Below are 16862 nucleotides of genomic sequence, written 5' to 3'. Positions count from 1 at the left end.
CTAAATAAATAGAAATAATAACTAGAATAAAAAATAAAATAAAATAAAAGTTAAATAATTATAATTAACAGATAATTTTAGAAAATCTATTAAAGACAATTAATTATTTTACTCTGCTCTTTAAAATAAAAAGCATCATTGGAAATGCTCTTAGTTTAAGAGCAAACTCCAACAATACTTTCTATTTTAAAGAGCATCTTTAATTATAGAGAGTAGAAATTTAAGTTAAATTTAATGGACTCTTTAATTTTTTTTTACTTTTACAGTTATTTGATTTTTCCACATTTTTATTTTCACTTTTCGTCTTCTTTTTATAATATGTCGTTATTTTCAATTCTTCTCCATTATTTCTTTCTTTATTAAAGCTGAACACACTTCCCACTAAATGGGAACTCAAGAATTCCTTGTAGGGTCCGCTTAACAATCGCTCTATTTTTTCTTTCATGCCTACAACTCACGACGTACTTTCCCCCAAAAATATTGAAAATAAATTAATCTGTACTTTACGAAACTTGTAAAAACATCCAACATTAATGATAAAAAAAACCCCACATATCTTTCATGATATGATACTAGATTGAAGAACTCTTCAGACTTTGTTTAGGAGAGAATGCAGTAAAGTAAAGTACGGGTTTTTAAAGTAAAATAATGGGACGATAAAGGAAGGTAAGGGTTGTGTTTAACCCTTCTATGTTTGGAAAAATAATAAAGTAAAGTAAGGTTTTGTTTTGGGAGAGAAGACAGTAAAGTAAAGTACGAGTTTTTAAAGTAAAGTAAAGTACTGTAAGGGACGGTAAAGAAAAGTAAGGGTTTGTGTTTAACCCTTTCATGTTTGGGAAAATAATAAAGTAAATGAAGGGTTTATAAAAAAAATCAGTTAAAAATAATCCAACACCCCAATTTGGGGAGTTGGCATATGAGGGTTGAAGGGGGTTGGGAAATATTTTTCAACCTCTCAAAACCTTTAAAAAAATTGCCAAACAGGGGTTTAAATTTCCAACCTCTGTCAACCTTTACTAACCCTCCTCAACCCTCAATCCAAACATAGTGTAAGGGTTTATAGAAAAATTCAGGTAAAAATTATCCCACACCCCAATTTGGGGGGTTGACATATGAGGGTTGAGGGGAGTAGGAAAATATTTTTCAACCCCCCAAAACCTTTAAAAGAAATTTTCCAAATAAGGGTTGAAATTTTCCAACCCCCTGTCAACCTTTACTAACCCTCCTCAACCCTCAATCCAGACATAGGTGCTCTTCAAATTTGTGTTACTGAATGAATTTTACTTCTTCAAAAAGTATTCCTGCAAGGTTTTAACAACTCATTCCAATTGATAAAATATTTGTTCTCTCTACTATTTTTTAGATTAAATCACACCATTCACACTCAATATCCTCTTGAAATTCTCTAAACTCTTTTTTTTCGACATGCTCTCCTCAATTTTAATTAATAAACTCTTTTTTTTACATGCTCTCTTCAAGTTTAGTTAATATATCTTTTGAAGACTATGATTTCGATGATGATTTAGAAATGATAATATTTAGTATAGGAGAGTCAGTCAACAGACATAGAAGGTCATCATTATACCGTTAGTTAATTTTTGGTCATACCTATATATGCCGTAACAGGTTGCAGGGCCATTACAAGCTTTATTATGAGTACTTTGGGGGAAATCATGTTTATTCTCCTAGTTTATTTCAGAGGAGATTTCAAATGAGTCATTCTTTTTTTCTTCGTATCCAATCCGCCATAGAGTCTTATGACCCATATTTTGTTCACATAAGAGATGTTGCTGGATTTTTGAGTTTGTCTTCTCTCCAAAAAATCACTGCTGCATTTTGAATGCTTGCTTATGGAGTTGCAGCTGATTATGTTGATGAATATGTTAAAATTGGTGAAAGCACAGCAATTGAAAGTCTCAAAAAATTTGTGGCAGCAATAGTTTCAATTTTTTCAAAATAGTACATAAGATCACCTACCAAATTTGATACATATAGATTATTGAAATAAGGTGAAAGTCATGGGTTTCCTGGAATGTTAGAAAGTATAGATTGTATGCATTGAAAATGGAAAAATTGTCTAGTTGCTTGGAAAGGGATGCATGTTTGTCATGTTCGTGAACCAACGCTAGTTCTTAAAGCTATCGCTTCATATGATCTTTGGGTATGACATGCTTTTTTGGACTTTCTGGATCACATAATGATATTAATGTTTTGGATAGATCATTCTTATTTACAGAACTTGTTAATGGACGAGCCCCCCGGCCAACTATATAATCAATGGTCATGAACGTAAAATGGGGTACTATCTCGCTGATGGCATATACCCTTCGTGGTCTACATTTGTGAAGATCATTCCATCACCACAAACTAGTAAGCATAAACAATTTGCTGCAGCCTAAAAGTTGGCAAGAAAAGATGTTGAACGAGCATTTGGAGTTTTGCAAGCATGAGTTTCCATCGTTCGTGGATCAGTTCGTTTTTGGCACCGTGAAACTCTTAAAAGCATTATGAAAGCTTGCATTATATTACACAATATGATTGTTGAATATGAAAGGCATATTAAAAATATAGACTATAATTATGATGCTTCTGATGTCATTCCTAATATCTCAGTCTCATAAGAGCGTTCAATTGAGCTTTCGAATTTTGTTCAGTGTCATCTTCGAATTAGGGATAAAGATACTCACTTTCAGCTGCAGCGAGATTTAATAGAGCACATATGGAACACACATGGAAGTCATAACTAAATAGCAGTATTTTTGGATTATTCGTTGGGTGTGGCACTTGCAAGTAAGTATATTTGAAGCTTGTTTTTATGTTTTATGAACAAGTAGTAATCTTTAAAGTTATTAATTCTATTGTTTTAAGTAGTAAATGATAGTTTTGATGTAGATACTGGGGATATGAAATAGTTTTACCTAATTGTAATGGATGTGTTGTGTTGCTGTCCCCTAGCTCGTTGCCTTTAAGAAATGTATTGATATCATTTTTTCCGTGATTTGCAGAATATTTAATGGACAGGTTTATGCTGGAATGTAGATGGAAATGCCTTATTTGGCATTATATTGATGGTGTAATTCGAGTCAGAGAGCTAGCCATTTCAATGATTAAATAGACTTAGTGTGGAACTTGGGGATTGTTGCGTATTAGTTGAACACAAGAAAACAGTGGATTTGTAAATTGTTGCTCATGTTTGATGGTTATTTAGACTTAGTGTGAAATGCATGAAAAATATTTCTTATAATACAATATTGTGTTCATATTTGGGTCAGTGGCTGCAAATATATGCATAATTTATGACATGCAGTAGTTGTTTCACTATTGTTTGAATCAGATATTTTGTTGCTAATGGCTTCATATGGAAATTGTGTATTTTGAATGTTTAGATTTTTGATTTTCTATTTATAAACATTTATATGGAAATGTAGTGTTGGTTTCTTAGTACAGGCAGATTAGTATTTTGCCTATTTTATAAAATTAGCTTCATCATAAAACTAGATGGGGAAAGTTTTTTGACAGGTATCAGTTGGAAGTAAGATTTTGATCCCAATATTTGGGACTTATTGAAATATTTGCAGTTAGACATGTAAGGTTTATGTTCTCGGCTTTCACGAGATTTTTATACTATAATTAATTAAAGTTTATCATCTTGGAGGCTATAAAAAATAGAGAAAATAACAAAAAAGTAAGAAAAAAGGTTTCACATTTCACACAATGCAATTTTAATAAAATTGTTTACTTTGTTACCATTTTTCTTTCTTAAATACCACTTTTCCTTATTTCTTTTCAACCACCACCACTTTGTTTCAAGCTTACATGTGTCCAATAAATTTGTTTGTCTTTCTAACCTAATAAGCGTCCATTACTGTTACAAAGCTATAAATAAACACAACTATTTTTTTCATATACCTTAATCATGGCTTCCTCCACTGTTATTTCTCCTTCTTCATCTTTTATCACTAACAATGTAATTTAAAAATTGTTCTTATCTTGTTTCTTTTTCAATTATCCGTTTTAAGCTATAGGAGGATTGAATTATTTTATGGACTTTGCTTATTTGTAATAAAGATTGGACTTTTATTCAATTTGTTTGTGCACATAAGGATCTGTCTCTCTCTATTTATTCTTCATCTTCATTGTCGTTTTCTTCAGTACCCAAATGCAAGAAATCAATTTTCAAGAAAATTGTATCCGTTATGGCTCCTCACCAGTCAGAACGCACGCCCGACACCACTTGTTCAGTAAGCTTACTTTTAAGTCATATTTAGTTTAATTATACGGTTTGAATTGAAGAGTTTGTCTTTATTTTTAATGGGATTCTTTTGTTGGGTGGGATTTGCAGGTGAAGACTACAATGACAATGACTAAAAAAAAAATATTCGTGCATATTTATTTTTATTTTTATATGTTTTAATTTTGTAATCAATTAATTTTAAAATTATACTTATATAAATAATTAGTAAATTATGTAATGTTTATTGGTTAGCTTATTATTAAATTATACACACAACTCAAATTTATTAGAATTTCAATATTTTTGATACATTTTTGATACACAGTTTATACATGATAGATACATATTTGATACAACTCATTTTTTATATATTTCATTTTTTAGTTTTATTACATTAATTATATTAACTGACTAATTCGATTGGTTCGTTTTTATATTGAGAAAAGCTTATAAACATATATATAATAATACTAATTAAAATGAATTTTTCTAGTGCTTATTGATTTCTAATCGACTATATTTAATTTTAATTTGAATATATTTTTAATACATCTTTAATACACAATTTATACATGATAGATACATATTTGACACATTAATTGAATTAACTGACTAATTCGATTGGTTCGTTTTTATATATAAAAAAACTTATAATTAGTATTATTATATTTATTGTTTTTTATATATATTTGATCGGTTTGTTTTCATGATTTGACTAGAAGCCTAAGGTGGAAGAAAGGAAAAAAAGAGTATAAGAGCAAAATATTCGATAAATATTTGATACATCTCCGATATATATTTAATGCATCTCGGATAAATACGTGATACATTTTCGATACATAATTTATACGTGATATTTATAAAAAAATATTAAACATGATACATAATTTGATTGGTTCGTTTTTAGGTTTTAAAAAGCTTATAAACATATATGTAATAATACTAATTAAAATGAAATAATTTATATTTATTGTTTTGTTTTGTTTATATTCGATCGGTTTGATTTCATGGTTTGACCGGAAGCTCAAGGTGGAAAAAAGGAAAAAAATGAATAGAAATACAAAATATTTGATAAATATTTGGTACATCTCGGATACATATGTGATACATATCTGATACATAATTTATACGTATTTAAAAAGACTATTGTCAAATTACGTTGAAAATTGAAAAATTACCAAACATATAATTTAATATATCGCCGATACATATATGATACATATTTAATACATTGCTGATACATTTCTGATTTGTCAAGTTCTATAGTTTTAAGGATTGCCATCGTTGGAGTATTATTTATAGCGTGGATACATATCTGATATATTCAAATAAATCATCATCAAATTCTATAAAAAATATATGGCTTAATACATCATTTGACCCCTAAACTATACACTTTTATTCTCTGAGACTCTTAAACTAATTTGATATTCTATTGGACCTGTTAACTTTATTTTTTGTTCTATTTAACCCGTCAACTGCAACTTTTTTGCCGATCTGACCTTTTTCCTCCAACGTGGCAAAAGCGCGTGTTTTCAAACGCTTTGAAGCGCGTGAAGGATAATTAAAAAACATAAATTGTTCTATTGAACACACGAACTACACTATTTTGTTCTATTTGACCCCTGAATTTATTTTATTTTCCTATTACACCTTCAAACTTTTAATTTTTCCCCATTTAACTTTCTCCAAAATACAATTATTTAATTTTTATCCATTTAATCTTCTAGAAAAATAAAATAATATTAAAATTTAGTCAAATAATTACATAATATAACTTCTTGTACATGTAAATATTTGTTTACATTTTAATAATGATAAATGAAGTTTGTATGTTTTTAACGATATTATAAAATATATAAATTTACTATACTGTGATAATATTAAAAAAAGACTAAATTTTTTAAAAATTTATAATTTTTAGTGTATTTCATAAATTTTCAATTTTAAAAATTTCAATACACCAGCTTTTAATTTTTTGCAATTTCAAACTTTTAAATCAATTCTGAATTTTTAAAATTTGTGTTAAAATTGAAAAATACGCTAAATTTCATGATTTTTAAAGTCTTAGATGATTTTTTCAAATAATATGTAAAGTACATCACTTTTTATTTTAAATTAAAAAAAATATTTTATCAACGTCAGAAAAGCCTTACCCTTTTATTCCCTATAACCTCTAAACTATTTTAGTGTTACATTGGACCTCTTAACTATTTTTTTTATTCTATTTAACCCCATGTCAGAAAAGCCATGTCAGCAATTTTATCCACGTCATCGCGCGTGGTATGCACATTCCGTATGAGGGGTTAAATAGAACAAAAAAAAGAGTTAAGAGGTCCAAAAGAATACGAAATTAGTTTAGAGGTCGCGGAGAATAAAATGGTATAGTTTAGGGGTCAAATGATGTATTAAGCCAAAAATATATATATAAACATGATAGACACATTTTTTTAAATGTATTTAATAGATACATCGTTGATACATAATTTATACACGATAGATATATTTTTAAATGTATTTAAATAGATACATGATAGATACATTTTTACTAAATTTATACATTTTTATTAAATTTACACATTATATATTTTTTACATATATTTGTTTGATACATCATTGATACATAATTATTTATTGTAGTTAATTAAACTTTCTAATTTTTGTAAATATTACTTTAAATAATTTTGTGGATTTTTTATATTTATAAATATACAGGAATAATAAAATACGATATATAATCAAAATATATTTTTAAAAGATAAATAAAAAACTGTCAATTTTATTTTTTTTGGAGAATGTATCAATGATATCTCGGAGATGTATCAGAGATGTATCGGAGATGTATCAGATGATATTACAAAACTGTGTCTATAATTAGTTGATGCTTGCGTGCTATTGGCTGACGCTCTGACGCGCTGACGCGCTATGACGCGCGCTGACACCCTCTGACACGCCAATCACAAGGGCTAGCTGTTTTTATTCCTTTTTATTAAGATAATGTCATGTTTGCCATGTGTCACCTTTTTAATGGAATGGTGTTTGTTGTAAACTTTTGTGCTTTTGTGGTAGGAATGATAAATAATGGAGTTAGGTGACAATGTATGAAATGTTAAGCCATTTTTGTGGTATTTTTGTGATATTCTCTAAAAAATAACTCTTTATTGTCTTTTTTCTTCTGCAGATAGCAAAAGAACAAAAGTAGACTTGCTTGGCAATGAAAATTTGTATTTTATAATTAAATTAAGTTTTATATTTTTTTGCTTTAGTGAATTCATATTAGACATCTAAATTTCTAATTGTCTTAAGTTTTTGATCCATAGTCCATATTTAATTGTGTGCTTTTGAAATATCATAACGTCATTCACATGATGATCCATAAATTCAAACAAATGAACTTCCCATAAATATAATTGCTTAATGTCTAAATCTTGCATTAAATGATCATATATTAAAGTCCAATTCCAGAATTAGATGGTCTAATTTTGACAACCTTCATTTCAAATTCTGTTTCTCTAAGGAATCATAATTAAGCCAAATAACTTATGAAAGTGATGTACAGATCACTGCATCAACATAGCAAATTCACTAATCCTTTATTTCAGTTGCCTATAAGCATCATATTTTATTAAGGTTTTCCTTCCATCATCCTGTTTATCTCAGATCAACCATCCAATATTGAGCAATAAAATAACATGCATCTCAAGGAGTAAAGAGAAATTTTATGGTACAAGTGTGTGCTGATAGATAAAATGGATTACAAGTTTTAAACAAATATATCATAACATGCAACTTGAATCAAAATTCACATCAATAGAATGATACGATATATTTATATTTTTAATGAAATATATGTGCTAGTGGAAGAGCAGTCGTCGCCGCACCACTTCCGCTGGTTCTCTCACAAGAAGGAGACAAAGCTCAAGTGGTTATAGGAAGCTGCATAAATAGAGGTGCAGCCTGCTATTCCAAGGATCAAATATTTCATTAAGGCCATCATAACCATTTTTTATTTGGAATTTCTTTTTTTACTGATCATCAGCGATGAAGTATATTTTATAATGAAATCAAGAGTCATTTTCAAATTAGGTAATTTAACATTATAACTTCAAGATTCCTGTCACGACCCATTTTCATGAATCGCGACCGGCGCTAGGGTATGGGTAATGTAGTACCGAAACCCGTAGCTAGCCTATCATTTAACACATAAACACATAAACCTGCAGAAAACCAGTGCTCGGGGGCAACCGAGACTTCAGCCTAAATATAGCAGATATAATATTCAACAGATAATATAACATGCTTATCCAATTCTGAGTCTAAAAATAGGCATAACATAAATAATCCGAAATAACTACATAACATGCCAGAGCAATATAACTAGTCAGACCAATCCGACAAACAACTGTAATAATAATAAAGACGTCTAGTCAACTACTGCGGTCTAAGAATAAAATAGTTTGACAGTTTATCAAAATAAATGGAACCTCCGAGGAAAAGTAAATGCGGAGATCACCAGACTCTCTCAGATCATAACCCTGGGAAAAATTGGGAAAACAACGGGGTCAGATATACTGAGATGAGTTCATACCACTATTTACATTTATTAAGTGGAAAACCTTTAAAACGTTTAAAACATTTAATAACGATATTACAGATAATAGTTGGAACCCTAATCCACAATTCTAAATAATAATCATAATCCAATAGGTCTGGTCCCGAGAGCTGAGCTACACCGAGTTACCACTGACCACACTTATACCAGAGTCCCGAGAGCTGAGCTACACCGAGTTACTCTACCTGGTCCCGAGAGCTATGCTCACACCGAGTTACCACATTTCCATATATACCTTACCCAGATCAATACCGGTGCGCACACAGTCCTAATGATGCCCATTAGGTAGCATGTTCCAACTAAGAGCCATAATATAAAAACAGTTCGAAATATACGTACAGTATATATATTTAATATTAAAAATAACAATTTACTTAATAAAGCGGTAAATAGTAAATATAAACTCACTGCTTGCTAAACCGCGTGAAATACCGGCAAGCAATTAACTCTGGTTCGCCTCTGAAGCACGAACAGTAGACGAGTCTAGACAAATAAAATAATTATTAAAATCAGACCCTAACTCTAGAGAGTACTAGACACCATATAAGACTAGCACAATTAACACGTAGTAAATAAACAATCCAAAGTAACACAAATATATCCAAAAGGTAATAAAACCCAATTAATATAAGTCTATTGAGTTCCCGCTTAAAATCCAATATATAAATATTATTTAATAACTTTAAATAATAAATAATTTCCAAATAGTGGGTTAGCCGAGTTATCACTAACTGCCAAGCTAACTTCACTTGTCGGATGACCCAAGTCTAATCCGACTCAAAACGTTTATCAAATATAAACCCGAGTTTATATACATAAAACAATTTAACAAAATAAAATCCATTTTAAAAGCGGAACTCAACAACTTCAATTCTAAGTAACCCAAGTTACAAATCAAAATTTAATCATTTTAAGTGAATAAAAGTTTTAGGGACTAAATCGTACTTTAGCCAATTAGGGACTAAACTGTACTTTTGCCAAAAAAGTATTTAAAATCAATTTAATCACCTTTGTTTATAATTTAAACAAATAATAAGTCACCAACCAAAAATCCTCTTAATTAATAAAAGAAAACATATTCAAGGGCTAATTTGTAATTTAGCCAATTTTATGTCAATTTGATATTCTTAAATAAATAAAATTACCCGAGTAATTATATTAGCCAAATAATAAATAGCTATCGTTTTCAACTTAATAATTATAAATCAAATTTAATTTCAAGTTATTATCAAACAACTAAAATCTAACTTAAAGGATATAATTGATTCAAATATAACAAGCTAATGGTCAAAGTGGCTTATTAGCCATCATCAACCTTAATTCAAAAATAACCTCACTGCCGCCATAGCTAGGAAGAACAAATATGAATCTATTCCAAGAACAAACTTCCAAACTTAAAAACAAATCAATCTATAACCTAAACATTCAACCAACATCTGATTTAGTCTCAACTAGGATCCATAAACAATCAAAATGTTAACAGCTAAAGGAATATAGATTCGGCAAAAACAATCCAAGTGTGAACGATGGGCAAAATGGAAACGATGGATCGTTACTTATCGAACGCTTAAACTACTAACAACCCAAGAGATTATGATCATAAACAAGTGAAATCATAAGCAAAGGAAGGAAAAGAGTTCGGCAGTAAACATACAAACTCAAAACAGAATTTATAAAGCTTTAAAACGGAAACCGTACGGCGATTGAAACGAGATCGATTACGTACCGTTTAGCAAAACCGAGATAGAGAAACGTAGGGAATTGAGTCTAGAACGTCTGAGATCAAACGGTTTCAGTTTTGATCTAGAAATGAACTCACACGGATCTGTCACGACCCATTTTCATGAATCGCGACCGGCGCTAGGGTATGGGTAATGTAGTACTGAAACCCGTAGCTAGCCTCCAAATAAATCATAAACACATAAACCTGCAGAAAAACCAATGCTCGGGGGCAACCGAGACTTCAACCTAATCTAGCAGATATAATAATCAACAATTAATGTAACATGCTTATTCAATTCTGATTCTAAAATAGATTTATCATGAACCAATATAAATAATATAACATGCCAAAGCAATATAACCAGTCGAACCAATCCGACAAAATAAATAATAATAACAAGGACGTCTAGTTACTACTGCGGTCTAAGAATAAAACAGTTTTACAATTTTATTAAAATAAAAGGAACCTCCGAGGAAAAGTAAATGCGGAGATCACCAGACTCTCTCAGATAATAACCCTGGGGAAAGTTGGGAAAACAACGGGGTCAGATATACTGAGATGAGTTCATACCACTATCTACATTTATTAAGTGGAAAACCTTTAAAACGTTTAAAACATTTAATAACGATATTACGGATAATAGTTGGAACCCTAATCCACAATTCTAAATAATAATCATAATCCAATAGGTCTGGTCCCGAGAGCTGAGCTACACCGAGTTACCACTGACCACACTTATACCAGAGTCCCGAGAGCTGAGCTACACCGAGTTACTCTACCTGGTCCCGAGAGCTATGCTCACACCGAGTTACCACATTTCCATAAATACCTTACCCAGATCAATACCGGTGCGCACGCAGTCCTAATGATGCCCATTAGGTAGCACGTTCCAACTAAGAGCCATAATATAAAAACAGTTCGAAATATACGTACAGTATATATATTTAATATTAAAATAACAATTTACTTAATAAAGCGGTAAATAGTAAATATAAACTCACTGCTTGCTAATCCGCGTGAAATACCGGCAAGCAACTAACTCTGGTTCGCCTCTGAAGCACGAACAGTGGACGAGTCTAGACAAATAAAATAATTATTAAAATCAGACCCTAACTCTAGAGAGTACTAGACACCACACAAGACTAGCACAAATAATCACGTAGTAATTAAACAATCTAAAATAACACAAATATAAGCAAAGGTAATAAAGCCCAATTAATATAAGTCTATTGAGTTCCCGCTTAAAATCCAATTTATAAATATTATTTAATAACTTTAAATAATCATTAATTTACAAATAGTGGGTTTGCCGAGTTACCAAATAACCACCAAGCTAACCTCACTCGTCGGATGACCCAAGTCTAATCCGACTCAAAACGTTTATCAAATATAAACCCGAGTTTATATTTATAAAACAATTTAACAAAATAATAATCCATTTTAAAAGCGGAACTCAATAACTTCAATTCAAAATAACCCAAGTTTACAACCCCAAAAACTTAGTTAAATAAAACAAATAAAAATTCAGGGACCAAATAGTATTTTAACCAAGTAGGGACTAAATGGTACTTTTGCCAATTAGGGGCTAATTTGCACTTTAGCCAATTTAATAACCGAAATCAATTTATTGCTTTTCTTTATAATTAAAACCAACAATAAAGTTATTAACCAAAAATCCACTTAATTAAGTTATAAAATAAGTTTAGGGGCTAAATTGTAATTTAGCCAACTTTTGACAAAACGACATTTGAAAGCAATTATAATTACCCGAGTAATTATATTAATTAAAGTTATAAAAATTTACGTAATCAATTTGTCTATTTAAAATCATAGTTATTATTGAAACAAAATGAAATAACTTAAAGGACCTAAATAATTCAAACAAAACAATTAAATAACCAAAGTGGCTATTAAGCCATCTTCTTCTTCTTTCAAAAAGAAGTTTACCCGCCCAAGCCTTCATTTACACAACAAACCGTAGCCAACATATTAAACCCAACCTTTCATTTTTCATCAACAAACTTAATCAATCCATACCTAGGGATAATATATAGACAATCTCAATCAACAAGAGATGGCAGTAAGGACATGATCATTTGAAGCCAAGGACACAGACAACTCACGAAGGAGGACGGCGATCACCAAGCCAAACAAAACAAAAATTAACCTAAGCAACCATTTATGAACCAAAAGCAAGCTAATCCCTCAACAATTCATCCATACAGTAGCAGCAATTACTTGATAATGAATGGCAGCAACATATAGCTCAAGAACAGATAAGGCAAAACAGAAAACGGAAACCGTACGGCAATCAACAAATCGATATAACGCATCACTTATCAATTTATTGTGAAACACAACAATCTTAGAGCTCTAAACAACATGAAGACCAAGCCAACAAAAAGAAGTAAATCGGCAGAATTCTAACAAGCATGAACAGCAACCATATCAACCAAAAACGATAAAACGGGATTGATTATAACGAGATCGACGGCGTACCGTTCAGCGAAATTGAGGTAGGGAAACGTAGGTACGTGAGTCTAGATCGTCTGGAATCAAACGGTTCTGATTTCGATCTAGAAACGAGAGAGAACGAACCAAATTACGCAATGACGTTCAAAGGCAAAATCTGGAAATTCAAGAATTCAGAAACTTACCGGACAGCGATCTTTGGCAGATGATAACGGCTTCGATACTCAGCGAAATGCCAAGCGGAAAACGGCTAGGGTTTGTTTGCAGCGTGATGAAGGTTTTCTGTGAAGAAATCGACTTAAAAAGACGAAGGGAAGTGGGCCGTAAACGAGGTCGAAAAGGGCTGGGCGAAGGGGTGAGGGCTGCAAATCATTCCCGAACGGAAAGGCCAAAATTTGGCCTGATCCCGTTCGGGAAAAGGCCTGGTCCCGAACGGGACCAGTGCAAATTTTGCACAGTCCCGTACGGGACAGGCCCAGTCCCGTACGGGACCTTACGGGAAAACATCAGGTCTCTTACGAGACCTGGTTTATCCCTTGGTTCAACCATTTGGTTGAACCAAGACCCAAAGGAGAAGTTTATTTTTTTTTTTAAACCGAACCGAAGATGAATCGAACCATAATTAATTTACGAAACTTCAAATACCCCACAAAATACATCCGGAACCACGTCGGAAATTACAAAAATAAATTTAAAAATTTTACGGGATATTACATTCTCCCCAACTAATTAAAAATTCGTCCTCGAATTTAATACGACAAGTAAATCACATCAGAACAACACGTAATACAAGTAAAAACTACAAAGTCACAGAAAAACAAGATGTTGTACCTCACGGAAATAGAAAAGGATAGCGATTCCGCATATCCAACTCGGTCTCCCAAGTACACTCCTCTACAGAATGATTGCGCCAGAGAACTTTGACCATCGGAATCTCCTTGTTCCGCAATTTACGCACCTGCGTATCAACAATCTCAACTGGCTGTTCCTCATAGGACAGCTCCTGGTCAATCTCAACACTCTGGGGCACAATCACGTGTGAAGGATCAGAAATGCACTTTCTCAACATAGAAACGTGAAACACAGGATGTACTAACGACATGTCTGGCGGTAGAACCAGACGATAAGCCACAGCTCCAATCCTCTCCGAAATCTCATAGGGACCAATATACCTCGGTGCCAACTTTCCCTTGACACCAAAACGAACCACGCCTTTCATAGGCGAAACCCGAAGAAATACGAAATCACCAACCTGGAACTCAATGTCTTTCCTCTTCGGATCAGCATAACTCTTATGCCGACTAAAAGCAGTCTCCAACCTCCGCTTAATCAACGGTACCTTCTCAGAGGTAATCTGAATAATCTCCGCTCCCGAGAGTTTACGCTCTCCGACCTCCTCCCAACAGATAGGAGATCTACACTTACGCCCGTAGAAAGCCTCATACGGCGCCATCTCGATACTCGCATGATAACTGTTGTTATAGGAAAACTCAATCAACGGCAAATGAGTATCCCAGCTACCCTGAAAATCGAGAACACACATCCTGAGCATATCCTCCAACGTCTGAATAGTCCTCTCAGACTGACCGTCAGTCTGAGGATGAAAAGCTGTACTGAAATCCAACCGAGAACCCAAGGATTCCTGTAACGCCTTCCAAAACCTCGAAGTAAACACAGAACCTCTGTCTGAAACAATAGAAACCGGTACACCATGCAAACTGACAATCCTGTCGATGTACAACTGAGCCAACCTCGAAGCAGCATACGAAACCTTAATCGGAAGGAAATGAGCTGACTTGGTCATACGGTCAACTATCACCCAGATGGAGTCGTATCCCTGTCGAGTACGTGGTAACCCAACCACAAAATCCATAGCAATCCGCTCCCACTTCCACTCTGGAATGGGTAGTGGCTGCAGATAGCCAAAAGGTCTCTGATGCTCCAGCTTCACCTGCTGGCACGTCAGACACTTAGAAACATACTCAGCGACATCCTTCTTCATCCCGCTCCACCAGTAGGTACCCTTAAGATCATGGTACATCTTAGTAGAACCCGGATGAACACTATAAGCAGACTTGTGCGCTTCTTCCAGAATCTGGTCCCTCAAACCATCTGAATCCGGAACACACAGTCTCGAACCATGTCTCAGAACACCATCCACAAAAGTAAACTCAGAATTTCCATCTTGCTGAACTTCCTCAATAATCCGTTTCAATTGTGGATCCTCAGCTTGTAAAGCTTTGATCCGATCAATCAAAACGGGTTGCACTTGCAACTGTGCTAACAAACAACCAGTCTGAGAAATCTGAAACTCATAGCCTGAAGCTATCAAACTGTGCCACTCTCTAACCATGGGTCTACGCCCAATCTCAGAAATATGAGCCAAGCTGCCCGAAGACTTGCGACTCAACGCATCGGCTACCACATTAGCCTTACCAGGATGGTACTGAATAGTACAGTCGTAGTCTTTCAGCAACTCTAACCACCTCCTCTGTCTCAAGTTCAACTCTCTCTGATCAAAGATATATTTCAGACTCTTGTGATCAGTGAAAATCTCACAAGTAGCACCATACAAATAATGCCTCCAAATTTTCAGCGCAAAAACCACAGCTGCTAACTCTAAATCATGAGTAGGGTAATTCACCTCATGCTTCTTCAACTGTCTGGAAGCATAGGCAATCACCTGTCCATGTTGCATCAGAACGCAACCCAAACCAATCCGAGACGCATCACAATACACTGTGAAACCATCAATGCCAGAAGGCAATGCCAACACCGGAGCTGTAGTCAAAATCTCCTTGAGCTTCTCAAAGCTCGCCTCGCACTTGTCAGTCCACTCAAACTTGACACCCTTCTGTGTCAGTTTAGTCAAAGGTGCAGATATTCTGGAGAAATCTTGCACGAACCGACGATAGTAGCCAGCTAAACCCAGAAAACTTCTGATCTCGGTAACTGACCTTGGCCTTTGCCAATCCATGACCGCCTCAATCTTCTTCGGATCAACCTTGATCCCATCTTTCGACACCACGTGTCCTAGAAAGGTAACCTGATCCAACCAGAACTCACATTTTGAGAACTTAGCGTACAACTGATGCTCACGCAACGTCTGTAGTATAGTCCTCAAATGGTAAGCATGCTCCTCCTCACTCCGAGAATAGATCAAAATGTCATCAATGAAGACGATAACAAATTGATCCAAAAACGGCTTGAACACTCTGTTCATCATATCCATAAATGCTGCTGGTGCGTTCGTCAGACCAAAGGACATAACCAGAAACTCAAAATGTCCATAACGAGTCCGAAAAGCAGTCTTAGGCACATCTGCATCACGGATCCGAAGCTGATGATACCCAGACCTCAAATCAATCTTGGAAAAACACTTCGCACCCTGCAACTGGTCAAACAAATCATCGATGCGAGGAAGAGGATATCTGTTCTTGACAGTAACCTTGTTCAACTGTCTGTAGTCGATACAGAGTCGAAAGGAACCGTCTTTCTTCTTCACAAACAGAACTGGAGCACCCCACGGAGAAGTACTCGGTCTGATGAACCCGCTATCCAACAACTCTTGTAACTGGTCCTTCCACTCCTTCAGCTCTGCAGGAGCCATCCGATACGGCGGTATCGAAATCGGAGCTGTACCAGAAACCACATCAATGCAAAACTCTATATCACGATCAGGTGGTAATCCAGGCAATTCCTCTGGGAACACATCGGTGAACTCATTCACTATCGGTACACTATGCATATCACTACCACCAGCCTCCAAATCACGAACCACAGCAAGAAAACCCTGACAACCCTTGCCTAACATCCGCTTC

At 33.8% G+C, this 16862-nt stretch overlaps 1 pseudogene; it reads left to right on the top strand.

Annotated features, from left to right (window-relative positions):
• Positions 1–1465: 1465 nt before the first annotated feature.
• Positions 1466–3115, top strand: LOC126681424 (uncharacterized; annotated as a pseudogene).
• Positions 3116–16862: the final 13747 nt, after the last annotated feature.

Source organism: Mercurialis annua, linkage group LG5, assembly GCF_937616625.2.
Source record: "Mercurialis annua linkage group LG5, ddMerAnnu1.2, whole genome shotgun sequence".
Lineage (NCBI taxonomy): Eukaryota > Viridiplantae > Streptophyta > Magnoliopsida > Malpighiales > Euphorbiaceae > Mercurialis > Mercurialis annua.
The sequence above is the reverse complement of the archived record's forward strand: the minus strand, read 5'-3'. Positions and strand labels throughout refer to the sequence as shown.